This window comes from Mya arenaria, chromosome 10 (genome assembly GCF_026914265.1).
Source record: "Mya arenaria isolate MELC-2E11 chromosome 10, ASM2691426v1".
Classification (NCBI taxonomy): domain Eukaryota; kingdom Metazoa; phylum Mollusca; class Bivalvia; order Myida; family Myidae; genus Mya; species Mya arenaria.
The window spans coordinates 47943167-47958608 of record NC_069131.1 but is presented as its reverse complement, the minus strand read 5'-3'; the positions used below and the strand labels follow the sequence as shown (position 1 = coordinate 47958608).

Genomic DNA, 15442 nt, shown 5'->3' with positions numbered 1-15442 from the left:
GGCGCAGCTTCGAGAGAACATAGGGTGGCGCAGCTACGAGAGAACATAGAGTGGCGCAGCGACGGGAGAACATAGGTGGCGCAGCTACGAGAGAACATAGAGTGGCGCAGCTACGAGAGAACATAGGTGGCGCAGCTACGAGAGAACATAGAGTGGCGCAGCTACGAGAGAACATAGGGTGGCGCAGCTACGAGAGAACATAGGTGGCGCAGCTACGAGAGAACATAGGGTGGCGCAGCTACGAGAGAACATAGGGTGGCGCAGCTACGAGAGAACTAGGGTGGCGCAGCTACGAGAACATAGGGTGGCGCAGCTACGAAGAACATAGTGTGGCGCAGCTACGAGAGAACATAGGTGGCGCAGCTACGAGAGAACATAGTGTGGCGCACACGACGAACATAGTGGTGGCGCAGCTACGAGAGAACATAGGGTGGCGCAGCTACGACAGAACATAGGGTGGTGCAGCTACGAGAGAACACAGAGTGGCGCAGCTACGAGAACATAGGGTGGCGCAGCTACGAGAGACATAGGGTGGCGCAGCTACGAGAGAACATAGGTGGCGCAGCTACGAGAGAACATAGGGTGGCGCAGCTACGAGAGAACATAGGGTGGCGCAGCTACGAGAGAACATAGGGTCGCAGCTACGAGAGAACATAGGTGGCGCAGCTACGAGATAACATAGGGTGGCGCAGCTACGAGAGAGCATAGGGTGGCGCAGCTACGAGAGAACATAGGGTGGCGCAGCTACGAGAGAACATAGGGTGGCGCAGCTACGAGAGAACATAGGGTGGCGCAGCTACGAGAAAACATAGGGTGGCGCAGCTACGAGAGAACATAGGGTTTTTATTTTTAAAAATACCCCTGGGATTGAAATCAACGAACACTCTTGGTTGAGATGAGGTCACCCTAAACACAATACCATTCTCACCATTTCAAAGATCAAATAATTGAGAATAAATTTACTATAAACCGGATTAGAGGTCGAATATCACTTATTCCGCTGTGCATGTATATGCAGTAGTATATTATTCGAACCTTGTCAGAGGAGTCCTTAAATGTATTTCTGAGCTATTGTTCTCATCTTACAGTTTCATTTTATCGTCAGAACTTTACGCATTAGCTTAAACAGATTTAACAGCACAATGGGCGAGTTTACCCAACACGCGAAGGAAATAAACTTTACTTAATGACGATACTAAATCTTTACATCCACTTATGAGTAAATAATCACAATATCACTTCACAGTGATCGAATCTTCTAACCAAACGACTGTTTTTTTACAACGATTGTGAAACAAGTTATTACAACTCTATATTTTTACTGTCGTTTGCATGATTTAACTCGGGAGTATGGTTTTGTGTTTTGGAGGAAACCTGAGTTCCAGGAGGAACCCCATTTGTTCAGATTGTTTGGCCACAAACTAAACTCACATGCGGCCTGGACAGGAATCTTACCCGGGACGCCTGTGAAAAGCTAATGTGCTTATACTGCGCTAACCGCAACTTTTTATATGCCTAGAAGAGAGTACCTAATTGATTGTAACGCAACGTTACGTAATTGAAATTGTGTTTCAGCCCTGTGAGTTTTAACATAGAAGCAGGCTAAATTGATATTTATCTGTTTGAAACAGTGACATATCGTTTTTACATCACTTATAGTTTAGTTTAAACATAATTATTTTACAACGATTGTTAAACAAGTTATTACAACATTATATCAATCACTTCGTTGGCACGATTTAACGCGAGGTGTGGTCTTGTGTTGTGGGTGAAATCGGAGAACCCGGAGTAAACCCACTTGTCCGGCTTGGTGACCACAAACAAAATTCACATGCGCCCAAGCCGGGAATCGAACCCGGGTCGCCTAGGTGAGAAGCGAGTGCGCTAACCACTGCGCTTACCGGACAACCATCACTTATATACCCCTATTAACCATTGAACCAATAGAAAGCATATCGTAATTCATATATTAAAGAAAACGCGTCAGTTTACATTTCACTTGACAAAGATATAATATAGATAAACGTACTGCAAACTGGAAGTCGATCACCGTGTACAAGAAGACATTTGTGATCATTAATGTGTACGGTAGCTTTTCTATAATCTTCACCTTACTCCACTGAACAGTGTTATCTTTTGTGCTACTGGGCTTTCCATTATGATACTAGATACGGTAAAAACCATTTGGTAATTTATTTAAATCATGGTGTTAAATGAATAATGACGTAAAATGAGATATATGCTGTGTATTGATTTCAGTGTAAGATCGTTATTTTGTTTTTAGAGTGGCCATAGAAAACAGTGCTTTCCCAGATGTGACGACAGACCTCGTGAAAGGCCTCCTTACGAAGGGAAGAAACTGCTACATGTTGTCTAATCCAAAACGCACGAGCAGTAGGTATATTTAAATCTTTTAACAGGTTTTTTTTTGCATAATAAAATCCATAAAATGGACCACAATTATATTTGCCACTTAAAAAAACATAAGTCGCATCGTTGATGGCCTGGTGATACATTTGACAGTGTACAGCAAAATTGGAATTTTAGATACCTTTGTATTGTATTTAGTTAAAAGTCTTTTTTTCTGAAAGCTTACCTTTGTTTTATAAGACAGTTTCTTCCCTTGTCTTAACATTAGCCACTAAAGACTGACTTTCTGTTTGCGATATCACGGGAATTCATTTACAAACGAGATTTAATCCTGTAAACATAGACATATAAGTTAGTAGTTCACCTCAATCGTTAAATTATAATACTGAAATAGCAAACACAGATTATAATTCCCTTAACGTCTTGTTCTACAGCTAAATGAGAAACACTGACAAAAAGTGCTGAATCACGCTTAATTTTAGCGATAATAATCACTAGTAATCAAAATCAATTGCAATCAGAATGGATTACCAAACAAAAATGTAAGCCTTCTTGAATGAATAGCGCATATTGCTTTATTCATAATTATGTTCCTTGTTACTATCATGGATGAATGTCAAAACCAGCAAAATCCCAGAGAAAAGCAGAGTTCATCAATGAAAAAGAAAAATAAGCTGTAATAATCAGGTAAATTAGATACTAGAATGTTTTAATCAAAAAGTCGTAATCATTGAAACACATAAAATTCGTTCGCACATACAAATAACCAAAGTTGTAACCAAAATCTGAATAAATATTTAAATAAGGGAGTTTCAAGCCGGAGTGAATATGACAACCATAGTATTTGAGCCTTTACTTTTGTAGTTTGGAAGTATGATCGCTAGCATTTAAAAGAGCAAGCATTGACCTCGAAGATGATAAGTCTATGCTAGATGGAGTGGTTGTTAACCCAAGTTGTATTTTACAAACGATTGTTGGCCATTATAAAACATGAATGTATATGAAAACTTTACCTTATGTTAGATAATATTTTGTCTAAATTCATTGTTTTAAAAACCTAGAACAGAAACTACTGTATGAAAACAATATAGTTTATGTTTAAGAGAGTAAAGAAACAAAATAATTGTATTGGACTATTCTACAGTGTATGCTGTTATGAATACCTTTGTTAAATTTACCATATTGAAATCCTGTTATCCATTTAACGATCTCAAAATAAATAGGGTCCATCTGCAGGTCAGAATCAACCTGCTTTACCAAGCCTGCGATCCCATGGATCTTTCAGATTGCTAAATGAAGAACAAATAAAAACATTTTCCTTAATTGTGATGTCTTAATCCTTGTTTACGCAGTTTAAGCAGTTATGCATTCATTACTACAGAAGCAAAACTCATGCATGTCCCTATATACTCCAACGAATCTAACTTATTTCGAAAGAAATACTCCGTAGGTTAAGAACATTGGAACAGCAACATAGCTTACTTTTGTAGCACGGCCATATGACAAAGCTCAACTTCGTGGCCTGATCATCTGACAATTCGTCGACATTGGTGATCGGCCATATGACATAGCTCGTCTTCTTTCACAGCCATCCTACATAGCTCGCCCATGTTACTCAGAAAATATTAAAATTTATGTTTGACATTAATTAGTGTTGTTTTTTACATATTTGATTGTAAACAAATCACAAAAAGAGTATATTTCCTCGCGCAGATTGGTACCTATCAGCCTATGAATGTATTCGTATATTGTAATCATTTCTAATTGCGTAATGTGTTGAACATGATATTATATTCCTCACGGATGTTGCATTGCGTTTTATGGAAACATTCTGATTATTATCTCGACCGCATCCGGCTTTTCCTAATAAGCTTTTAAATTCTCACCATTTGATTGATTCAGATGTAGCCAATACCTTTTGGAAAGCACGCTGTGTGTGTATAAATACTTCTGAATGTTTTAAAAAATACAGCTTTAATATTGAGCGTTTGTCCAGAATACTTGTCCAGTTCTGAAAATTGTGTAAATGTTCAATGTCAAAAGGGTTAAGCCTTCATGTTTGGCCTATAAACTTCCAAAATTAATGGGAATATTTTCAAACGAAATGGAAGCCCTAAATGCTGTTCAAACATAACTTTATCCCATTTATTGGTAAAATGTTGTAAAGCTCGCGGATAGTCGTGTTATTTCTGAGCATACTATTTAATCTATTTAAAATTTAAAGCCAAATTTACGCGTATAAACTGGATGGTCTATTATTATTGAATTGAAAGTAATGAATCAAAAGAAAACATAATTACCCTGAAGAAAATGAGGGGCTTTCTATTGACTACAAAACAAAGTCTAAAACAATAATAATAAAACATCCATTAGATGTTGTAAAATCTGCAGACACCCCTGAAACTCTTAAGAAATTTCTTCACACGTCACTTCGTGTCTGTCCATGCCTCTATTATACGCCCTAATATCGAATATTTGAGCCGCCTGTGTCTTTCCAGTGAGGCCTCTGCCACGAGCTGGGTCAGACTGACCATATTCAGCTTCGTGATAAGTAAGCTCAGCAGCACGTAAAACTGTAACGTGGATCTAGCCAGCCTGAGAACAAGTGATGGAAGTAAAGTTAAAAAGTTTTACAATTTAATTATTCTTATTATATTCAAGTGACAAGAGAGAACTTTTGTGAATGTCGACAATGATAAATAATTCATTTATTATTGCAGTTCATGCTTATCATATATGTTTTTTAAATAAATAAATTCCATGAACTCATTCCATTTGAGACAAGATATTAAGTGAAATGAATACAATAACTAAATTATAAATTGGTTTCAAATGTAACGACAAAAGGAAATAATCCGAAAAGGTTGTAAATATGTCAGCTATAATAGCCGAGCGCAGTAGGCACCTTGATGTGGCATCATGGCCATTAAACAGGGGTTGATCTAGCCTTTTGGTTTAACATTTTTAAAGGGCCCCTTATTTCGATTGCACATGATGTAGAATCGGATATAAAGAAAAATAAGTTCTATACATAAATAATTCAGTCCCATATGGATAACGTAAAGCCAATATTCACTCAAACATGAAACAATTTATTTCTAAAGTAAAAGACAGTTTATGGGTGTTTAAATTTATTTATACTCGCACTATGGACAGTCCATGTCGGTGTGCACTCCGACAATGTAGTAAGTCAATTAAGGTTTTCGGAGCAATTTACACAGAGACAGAATGTATCCCTTATTCAAAGTACTCTGGATCTTAACATGCACTCGTGTATAGCACTGTCGAACGGGACCACAATTTTACCATTTTACCGACCCGAAAGTCGATTGCCTATGTCCCTTCATTGTATGGGTTAATTATAGCAAAATATTTAATCTTCGCTCAATTCTTGAAATATATCCATTAGCTTATTTTAAAAATGAATACTAAACGGGTCCTTTAAGGGAAATACGATAACCTGCTCCCGGTGGGCTGCGCTCGAACCCACGACTTCCTAGGTGAAAATTGTGTGTTAGTTATCGAACGTGTATGTCCTTACTGCGTATTGTTCTGGGTCTTCCTCGTTTATACATACACTTTGATTAAAATAATATCATCTGGTAGAAACATGAGGAGTTTGTTATTGTATGAACATTATATATATATATATATATATATAATATATATATATATATATATATATATATATATATGTCTGGTGATATATGTGGAATGGAAACATGTGGTAGTATTATTGTCAGAAAATGAAAAAAAAACAAATATGTAAACGTACGATGATACTTGAGCAAACGTGTGGAGTTGTTATTTCTGTAAATGATGTAAACGCACAATATGAAATGGCAGCTGTTTAGGTATATGCGTCATACCATTTGTATAATGCAGTTATTGTCAACCTGTTGTTACAGTGAGTGGTGTTGTACACCCGTGTCTGAGACATGTGATACATAAATACAGACGAATGCTATGTTAATAAGATCATAAGTTATAGAAGTCTACCATATCGTTTGCAGGTATAAAATGATATTCTCACATTATAAAAAAGAAGTTTTATCACAATCCCATATTTGAAATCACGTTGTAACCGATTCAATCCTACCCAATTATTCCAACAGTCAGTCCTGGCGTTATTATTTTAATGCTATGAATCTTTGTTTGAATTTGTAAGGGGCTAAAAGTGGCTTTAGGTGTTACCGTTGACATATCTCTGTGCATTTCCGCTGATCACAAGAACTTTGATTTATGTCGAGTTATCTGTTAAGAAAACAAATTACGCTTCCGACACATGTATATTTCGAATTTTTAGGTAGTTTTCCAAATTGAACTTTACTGTGTTTGTCTACCATTTAGATCCCAGTGAATTGAAATAAGCGTTTGTTTATTCATATGTTAGTACTAATCATGTGCCTTCCACATACTAAATATACACACTATAAACTGGAAATCAATAATGCGATTTTTACAAATAAACTCAGCTGAAAAAGCGACAAAATATTATCTTGATCATGTAGAATAATGTGTTATTGGTCTTAAACTAGCTCGTATTGACAACTCTAGTCTTGTTTTGAGGAAATACTGTATTTACTAGTGATGAAACGATTATCGAGTACAATCGATAAATCGTCGCTGACAATGCTATGTCGGCGTCAATCGATAGTGGTTGTCCATAAACGATGTCGCTTATGTTACTTCCGGTAACTAAGTATTTTTGTTACGCAGTAAAAGTAGAGTAATTGCCAATTCTCGTTGAGTTCATTTTAACAAGAGAGGTCACTCTCTTACACAAATGCGGTGAATGTTATTTTTTTTTGTTTAAAAACTTACAAACTCTCACAAAATTGTAAATTGTTTTAACTGTTTATGTATTTTATAAAACCTCAATAATCTGTCTCTATATGGTATAGTTGGTCCGGTCTTATGGATAAAATGCTAAGATTACATACTTGATGCCGTGTGCATCATTTTGCAATTGACGTGCAATTATAAAGTATGTGATTTGTTGTCATGTTTTTTTCGTCAAGTTATATAAGACAGAAAAGGGATATTGAAATTTACTAACTGTTGCAAAGAGCATGACTATAGCATCACACATACTGATTCTAGGTTAAAACATTTAAAAGATCATGATGATACTATGTATAAAGAATGTATTCCTAAATGATATTATAAACTTTCGATTATTGTCCGAAAGTAAATGGAAGTGCTTGGTCCGATTCGATTCGATTATCGATAGCAACCGAAGTCCGATTTTCAAACACTAGTATTTCCCAATATTGGGGCCATCTGGTGTCTAGCCCCTTTAATAAATAATGCGGTACCTTCTCTAAACTTTCCATGTGTTAAATGAGGGATAAAATCGGTTAAATGTAGCTCAATCTCACACTTAATGCATCATTCAAGTTAGCTAAGCCTTCTTACCTAGTTCGCCGTCGTTATTCAGCCAACTGTCATAGCTCGCCTTGGTTAAAAAACAATCTAACCAGGCTTTTCGTCCAGGCTTAGTACTCCGACACTGTAGGCCTTCGTAACCTAGCTATCTAATATAGTTCACTCTCGTAACTCAGTCATCAGCATAGATCGCCTTCGTTATCTGACATACACACCTTTTTAGCCAATAGACATATTTTGCCTTTGTAACATTGTTATCTGACAGAACTGGCCTTCGTAAATCAGACATCTAACATAGCTCGCGTTCTGTACTGAGCCCTTTAGGGTAATATAGAAGGACCATCCGATATAGCTAGACTTCGTAACTCTTCCGTCTGACATTGCTCATGATTGCTTGTATTCGTTACTTTGCCGTTTGAAATAACTCGCCTTCGTTACTCAGACAAAAAGGTAATTATTCAATGTACGTGAAGTTAGCGGCCTAGCGGCGTGAAGTTAGCGGCCTAGCGGCCTAGCGGCGTGAAGTAAGCGGCCTAGCGGTCTAGCGGCCTATCAAGCAGTTCAGCGGCCTTGCGGCGTGAAATTAGCGGCCTAGCGGCCTAAAATGGTATCTTATTTCAAAGCATGTATACATGCCTTTTCCTCTAAAACAATGATATATTTACTGTTTTTATGCACAAATTATCACTCTGAAGCAATTATCAACATTATTTTTCAAAAAGGTCGATTAAGCAGTCAGCTATTTCAAAGCATGTAAACATCCATTTTCTCCTGAAAAATGATATATTTACTGTTTTAGTGCACAAATTATCACTCTGAAGCGATTATAAACATTTTTTCAAAAAAGTCGATCAAGCAGTTCAGCGGCCTAGCGGCGTAAAGTTAGCGGCCTGGCGGCCTCGCGGCCTAGCGGCCTAAAATGGTATCCTATTTCAAAGCATGTGTGCATGTCTTTTCTTCTAAATCAATGATATATTAACTGTTTATGCACAAATTATCACACTGAAGCAATTATCAACATTTTTTTTTCCAAAAGTCGAATAAGCAGTCAGCTATTTCAAAGCATGTCAACATCCATTTTCTTCTAAAAAATAATATATTTACTGTTTTAATGCACAATTTATCAATCTGAAGCGTTTATAAACATTTGTTTCAAAAAAGTCGATCAAGCAGTTCAGCGGCCTAGCGGCCTAGCGGCGTGAAGTTAGCGGCCTGGTGGCCTAACGGCCTACCGGCCTAACGGCCTACCGGCCTAAATGGTATCCTATTTCAAAGCATGTATACATGCCTTTTCTTCTAAAACAATGATATTTTAACTGTTTTTATGCACAAATTATCACTTTGAAGCAATTATCGCTGAACTGCTTGATCGACTATTTAAAAAAAATCTTTTTGCTTAAGAGTGATCATTTGGGCATAAAAACAATAAATATATCATGATTAAAGAAGAAAGGGTATATATACATACCTTGAAATAGTAAACCATTTTAGGCCGCTAGGCCGCTAGGCCGCCAGGCCGCTAGGCCGCCAGGCCGCTAACTTTACGCCGCTAGGCCGCTGAACTGCTTGATCGACTTTTTTGAAAAAAGTTGAAAAACGCTTCAGAGTGATAATTTGTGCATAAAAAAGTTAATATATCATTGTTTTAGAAGTAAAGGCATGTATACATTTGAAATAAGATACCATTTTAGGCCGCTAGGCCACTAGACCGCCAGGCCGCTAACTTCACGCCGCTAGGCTGCTAGGCTGCTAGGCCGCTGAACTGCTTGATCGATTTTTTGAAAAAAATGTTTATAATCGCTTCAGATTGATAGTTTGGGCATTAAAACAGTAAATATATCATTTTTAGAAGAAAATGGATGTTTACATGCTTTGAAATAGCTGACTGCTTATTCGACTTTTTTGAAAAAAAATGTTGATAATTGCTTCAGAGTAATAATTTGTGCATAAAAACAGTACATATATCATTGTTTTAGAAGAAAAGGCATGTAAACATGCTTTGAAATAGGATACCATTTTTGGCCGCTAGGCCGCCAGGCCGCTAATTTCACGCCGCTAGGCCGTTAGACCGCTGAACTGCTTGATCGACATTTTTGAAAAAAAATGATTATAATCGCTTCAGATTGATAATTTGTGCGTTAAAACAGTTAATTTATTATTGTTTTAGTAGAAAACGTATATAAAAATGCTCTGAATAGAAAACAATGTAAGGCCGCTATGTAAATGTATGAATAAAAACACTTTGATTCATCATTGTTTTCCAAAAAAACGCATTAGCAATTGCTTTGAAGTAGAGAAAAAAATAAGGCCTCTAGGCCGCTAGGCCGCCAACTTCACGCCGCTAGGCCGCTTACTTCACGCCGCTAGGCCGCTAGGCCGCTAACTTCACGCAGCTAGGCCACTAGGCCGCTAACTTCACGTTCATTATATTTCAGGACTAATTGTAAAAACAAACAATTTAAGAAGGGAAAAATATACTAGTATAAGATTTTTGCATATTCTATCAGCGATATTCACAAACTGCATGGTCTGCATACTCTTTTTGTTTTTCGTGAATGTTGTTTACATATTTTCCTACCGTTCCTTTAATTTGTTTGTTATCATTGTATACTACTTCACGCACGTAGTTTTTCAGTGGATGTTGTAAACAACTCACCAAAATGTGGTGTATTTTTACATGTTATACGTACATTTCAACCAGTGTTTGTATTCGTATAATGTATAATACGTCTGATTGCGTTAGATTATTTAGAAAAATATACCAATTTGCTAAGAATAATGATACTGAGGTAAATATTTAAACTATAACTTGTTTATCAGTTCACCATTTGATTTCAAAACAATATTGTGTTTTGTATTGACATATTGAGATTAAGTCTAGACCGCATCGTTAATAAATTAGGACTTTCCTTGAACAAATACGCATTTAAATCCTAAAATATAATTGATTATAAGGTAGCCTATCACTAGGTGGCAGTCTGCTGTGTTTTGTATAAATACTTCCCAATGTTTTAAGAAATAAACTTTAAAGTTTAAGCGTCTTAGAAAAACATATTTTGTAGAAAGCGTCTTAGAAAAACATATTTTGTAGAAATGAAGCTGATTCTTAGTTTGTTACTGTTGTCAGTTTGGAGTTTCGTAAAGGCTCAGGGTGATATGATTTACGACACGACTTTACAGGTACTTATAAGTCATTATTTTATTTATATTCATTAATATTAAAGCAGATTTTTCTGAAGCAATCTTTACTTATATTTTGATATTTTTGTTTTGGCAAAAACAGCAAAACGGCACCTTTTTGATTGCAAATAAAATATAACTTTAACTGCACATTATATTTCATGTTTTTTTTTGTGAATATAAGTCTAGTGTTTCTTTATAGTATATATGTACTGTGTTGTTTGTCGATTTTTGTGCTGTTGTTTTAAGTTTCTAGTTTGTGATTGTTTGTTGTTGTGTTCTATGTCTTTGATGTTTACCCTATGCCGTTAAACGGGGTTTATGTTCAATTGTTTGGCTACCGAGTTTGTTTCTGAAGTTGATCGTATAAATATTGTACGGATACATGTTTGTTTCTGTTAAACCATTACTGCATTAGTTCAATATGTAATGCGCTTCGGCAATGATTTTGAATTCAATAAATAATTATCGCTTTAAATTGTTATTTTCTTAAGTAGTTAATGTTGTATATTATACTTTAAAATATGTTTGTCAATGCCTCGATGTATTTGTAAATTAACTGTTTACTCTATAAACAATATCACAAACATTCATTCATTCTCCAAATACATTTATGCGTTGCGAACAATACAACTTGTTTGTAAATGTAAATTAATACAGTAGCTGGAGGTATTATACAATATGTATAATAATGAATAGAGGAAATGTTTGAAATTGCACTTTACAATGATAAACAAGAAAAGGAAATCCAAACTCAAGGTCAAAAAGATAATTTTGATGTCCAAATGCATGTTTATAGTGACACTCTTATTCAAAATCAATACATACACATGTATAACAAAAATACGTTTTGAGTGATAAACCTTTAACTACTTAATAAACAATGCCCTTTTGGAAAATATTAATTACTGATAACAAGATTATGACCGTTATTTATTAGCTGAAAATGCAAAAATATTAAATGATTGGTGATTGCTATAATATCTACGCTGATCTACTATCATTTCATGTGGTAGAAATTCCGTGTTTACTGCATTTTTCCTTCAAATTAAACTCGGTTTCCTTCATAAGATCCATTGTTTTTGACATTTATTTATCCTTTTTGGTATATTAAAACAATTATAGTAATTGTGGTAATTCTATTTGGGAGTAAGAGTGCATCTTTCACCAATATCGACAGCAAATAAATCAATTTCATAGCCAAACAAAAGCATGTGCAATTCTTATATTTACTAATCAGTGCGAATTCGACCATATGTTGACAACGATACAGCCCATTTAGATTCAAACGTGAATATATTTTTGAGACTACGCAATGCCAATACGACCAACTGTTGGCAATCATGAAGCGCATTTAGAGCCAAATAAACTCACCTTTACTCTGATTTCGACTTCTCAGTGCCAGAAATACCACATTTTGTCACCATGTTCAACTCTTAATTAAAATAGTCAGTACCACACCTTATGTTGCCAACCATACAGCCCATTTAGAGCAATGTGTAAGTCTAATTTAGACTACTCAGCGCCAAAAAGACCCAATTTAGCCAGCCATGAAACCCATTTAAAGCCACACATACCCATCTGCAATTATTATTTAGAATACTAATTACCTTAACTAACCACATGTTGGCACAATAAAACCCATTTAGAGCCAAACAAACGATTTTTGTCAACTCCAACCCGCAAGATGCCAGCTGTCCACCCTCGCTAAAAATTGACTGCAGACATCCCCCGACATTATTGGTTATTTTTCAATAGATTAATAAACAAAATAAGTATTCAGTAAATCTCCGGAAATAGATAAGCTTGTTTAACTAACGATGTAGTTTAATAACGTTATCCGGTATAGTGGTGTATAATGTATTTGTTCAAAAAATGTCATTCTTTTTTATTTAAGGATACAAAAAGGGCGATTTTATTTTTAACCCCGGCATACGTAGTCTTTATACCACATTTCTTCAAAGGTTCCGACTTTTATGTAAATGTGAATTAATTCACATTTTAAGTTCTTAAAATCTGTTGAGAATATCATTAATTAACAACTTCCGTCCAGCCATAGTCTCTATCACGTTCAACTGGCTTGGTGTATTAAGTTTTAACTGGATCACTTCACTTTTCAACAAATAAGCGAGAAGTTAACATATCGGTTATCAAAACACTGGATGACCCAAATTTTCTATTACTTCAAAAGCTAAAATAATAATCAAGTAGGTCAATAATTACATGTTTATGCACCAGTCAATTTTAACCCTGGTAGGTTAGAGGGATGGGGGGGGGTACAATTGCGTGTAGTTACAATTGACTGGTGCGTTACTTACTTTTCTTTAATGTCCATGCATTGACCCCTAGCTTAGGTTTGCCAGCAGTTTTAGCTCGCTAAAGTGTTATCTGAAAACTTGCGCGCCTGTTTTCTTTAACGACTCATAATACTCTCTTCCTTTTTGATAAATTTCTTTCGTATGAGGTAGCCATCTCAACTGGGAAACTACAGAATATTTAAATTAAGAACTGCGTGCTATGTGACTAGCCTGATAGTGGTTTCAAGAGAGGATCTTAAAATAAGACTTTGATTTCAATCTATGATCACATTTTCAATCTAATGCCCAATTTAAGATTTCAGATTAAGTTAAGACAGAATCTAAGGGAACGTCTCAGATAGTATTGAATACGTCCCCATATTTTATTGTTGTTTTTCGTTGTTGTTTTCAGCCTAAATGCACGTTAGTCGAGAGAGGACAACCAGAAATTGTCAATGGGAAGCAGGACTAGATATGCCAGATCTGACAGTAGAGAAGGGTCGAATCGTTGCCTACCAGATCCGTTGGTTTAGTGGAAGTTGGTCTGATTGGTATGTCCCGGGGATTAACGACATCGACTGGAAATTCAACCCAATGTCAAAGCCATGTCCTTCTTCACTCAAAGCAAACAGTTTAAGACGTGTATGGGCCTACTTCTCCGACCATTCACACAAGTACATCATTTGCAAACCCAACTAAATTACGCTTGATGTACCAGTGGCTTATGACAAGGACATGATATGTAATTCATAAACGAGATATAGGTCATAACCTGCCATAACGTTAGCATTGATCTTTGGAACACAATCTTATTGGATAATTTTGGACATTATGTTTGTTATACTTGTATTCTTAAACAGTATTTCCTTATCATTTCCAATGTTAGATGATTTGTAGTCGTTCAAGAAAGTAATTGGAAACATAAAGTGTTCAACGCTTAGATTACTTCATCATTCACTTAATTCAATAAAAGTTTAGAACTATAAAATGTTTTATGTATTGTGTATGATATATCCATACCTTTTTACACACCGGTATTTAAGAAGCACATTCCTACTAAAACTTTGTGCTATTTAAAATCAAACTCACAATTATTGACGACGCATGGAAGGTTTGGGATAGGTCTCAATGTTGTATCATGAGGAATACGTGATGAAAATGCACCAGCCAACATCATTATTGTAAAATTAGACTATGAAATATGTTTGATAATACACAACTTTTATGGCAAACAAATTTATCATATTAGATATTTTAAAATATCAACACCAAACTCGAAGGCTACGGTGTTTTACAGCTTAGCGAAGCTTAGGACGTTTACAAGGATGTTTTGCTTATTTCAAATAACCCGATGATTATAAATGGCTACTTTAAACATCAATGTCAATTCATTACACATAACAGTATCAATGGTGTATTGTAGTAACTGTACGTTACTAAATATTACATCTATATAGACTCACACGATAACCCGTCAGCCAATCAAATCGCAGGAATTTCAGTCAAGATACTTCCGGTTTGAGTTTACCCCACAAACAAAACTTGTGGTGATATGCTGAATACTGGCATAATCCATTAATCCATTATATAAATCGGATTTCGAGCAATGGTGTTAAGGTGTGCTTAGGGAACCCGCAATACAGATGAACGGTACCCGGTAAGACTGAAAGATTGAAACATGGTTCGTTTCCCAACGCCTAAACGGAGCATCGAGGGTAAGCGTTGGATCAAATCATACAGAAGACGCGTGAACTCCACGAACAGCTGAATACTGGTCGGATTGTCGGATAAAACTGTATGTACGAAGATAAGCCATGTGTTTTGTTATTGAGTGTTAAATTTTCGTATTCTGTTATAATGTGTCATTTGTTTTCGATGCTGAATTGGTCAGACACCACCCCAATTTACCTGTTAAAGGTACTCGCTCATGTTTCAGGACAAAACATTAGCTTTCCCGGCAATGTATCTGAAAACACTTTTTTATCATTAATTTAATCTATGATATCGAAATTGCAAAAAATACAGTTATAGTATAAACTAAAATTCCTTCCCCACAAAACCGAAACAATGGTATAAGAAGGCGCTGTTCAGATCATAGTAAATTAACGTGTGTTTCCATTTACAATAAGGGGAACTCACTTACGAGGTGGTTCGTAGTGGACTGGAAGCTGTTCGTCAATGTTTTTCTCACTCGCACGAGCTTCAAC

At 35.9% G+C, this 15442-nt stretch overlaps 1 long non-coding RNA gene across 1 annotated transcript; it reads left to right on the top strand.

Annotated features, from left to right (window-relative positions):
* The first annotated feature begins 10525 nt into the window (after positions 1-10525).
* On the top strand, positions 10526-14226 carry LOC128206152 (uncharacterized). The gene is made up of 2 exons (XR_008256401.1): positions 10526-10938; positions 13648-14226. It is a non-coding gene; the product is annotated as an uncharacterized LOC128206152 (long non-coding RNA).
* The last annotated feature ends 1216 nt before the right edge of the window (positions 14227-15442 follow it).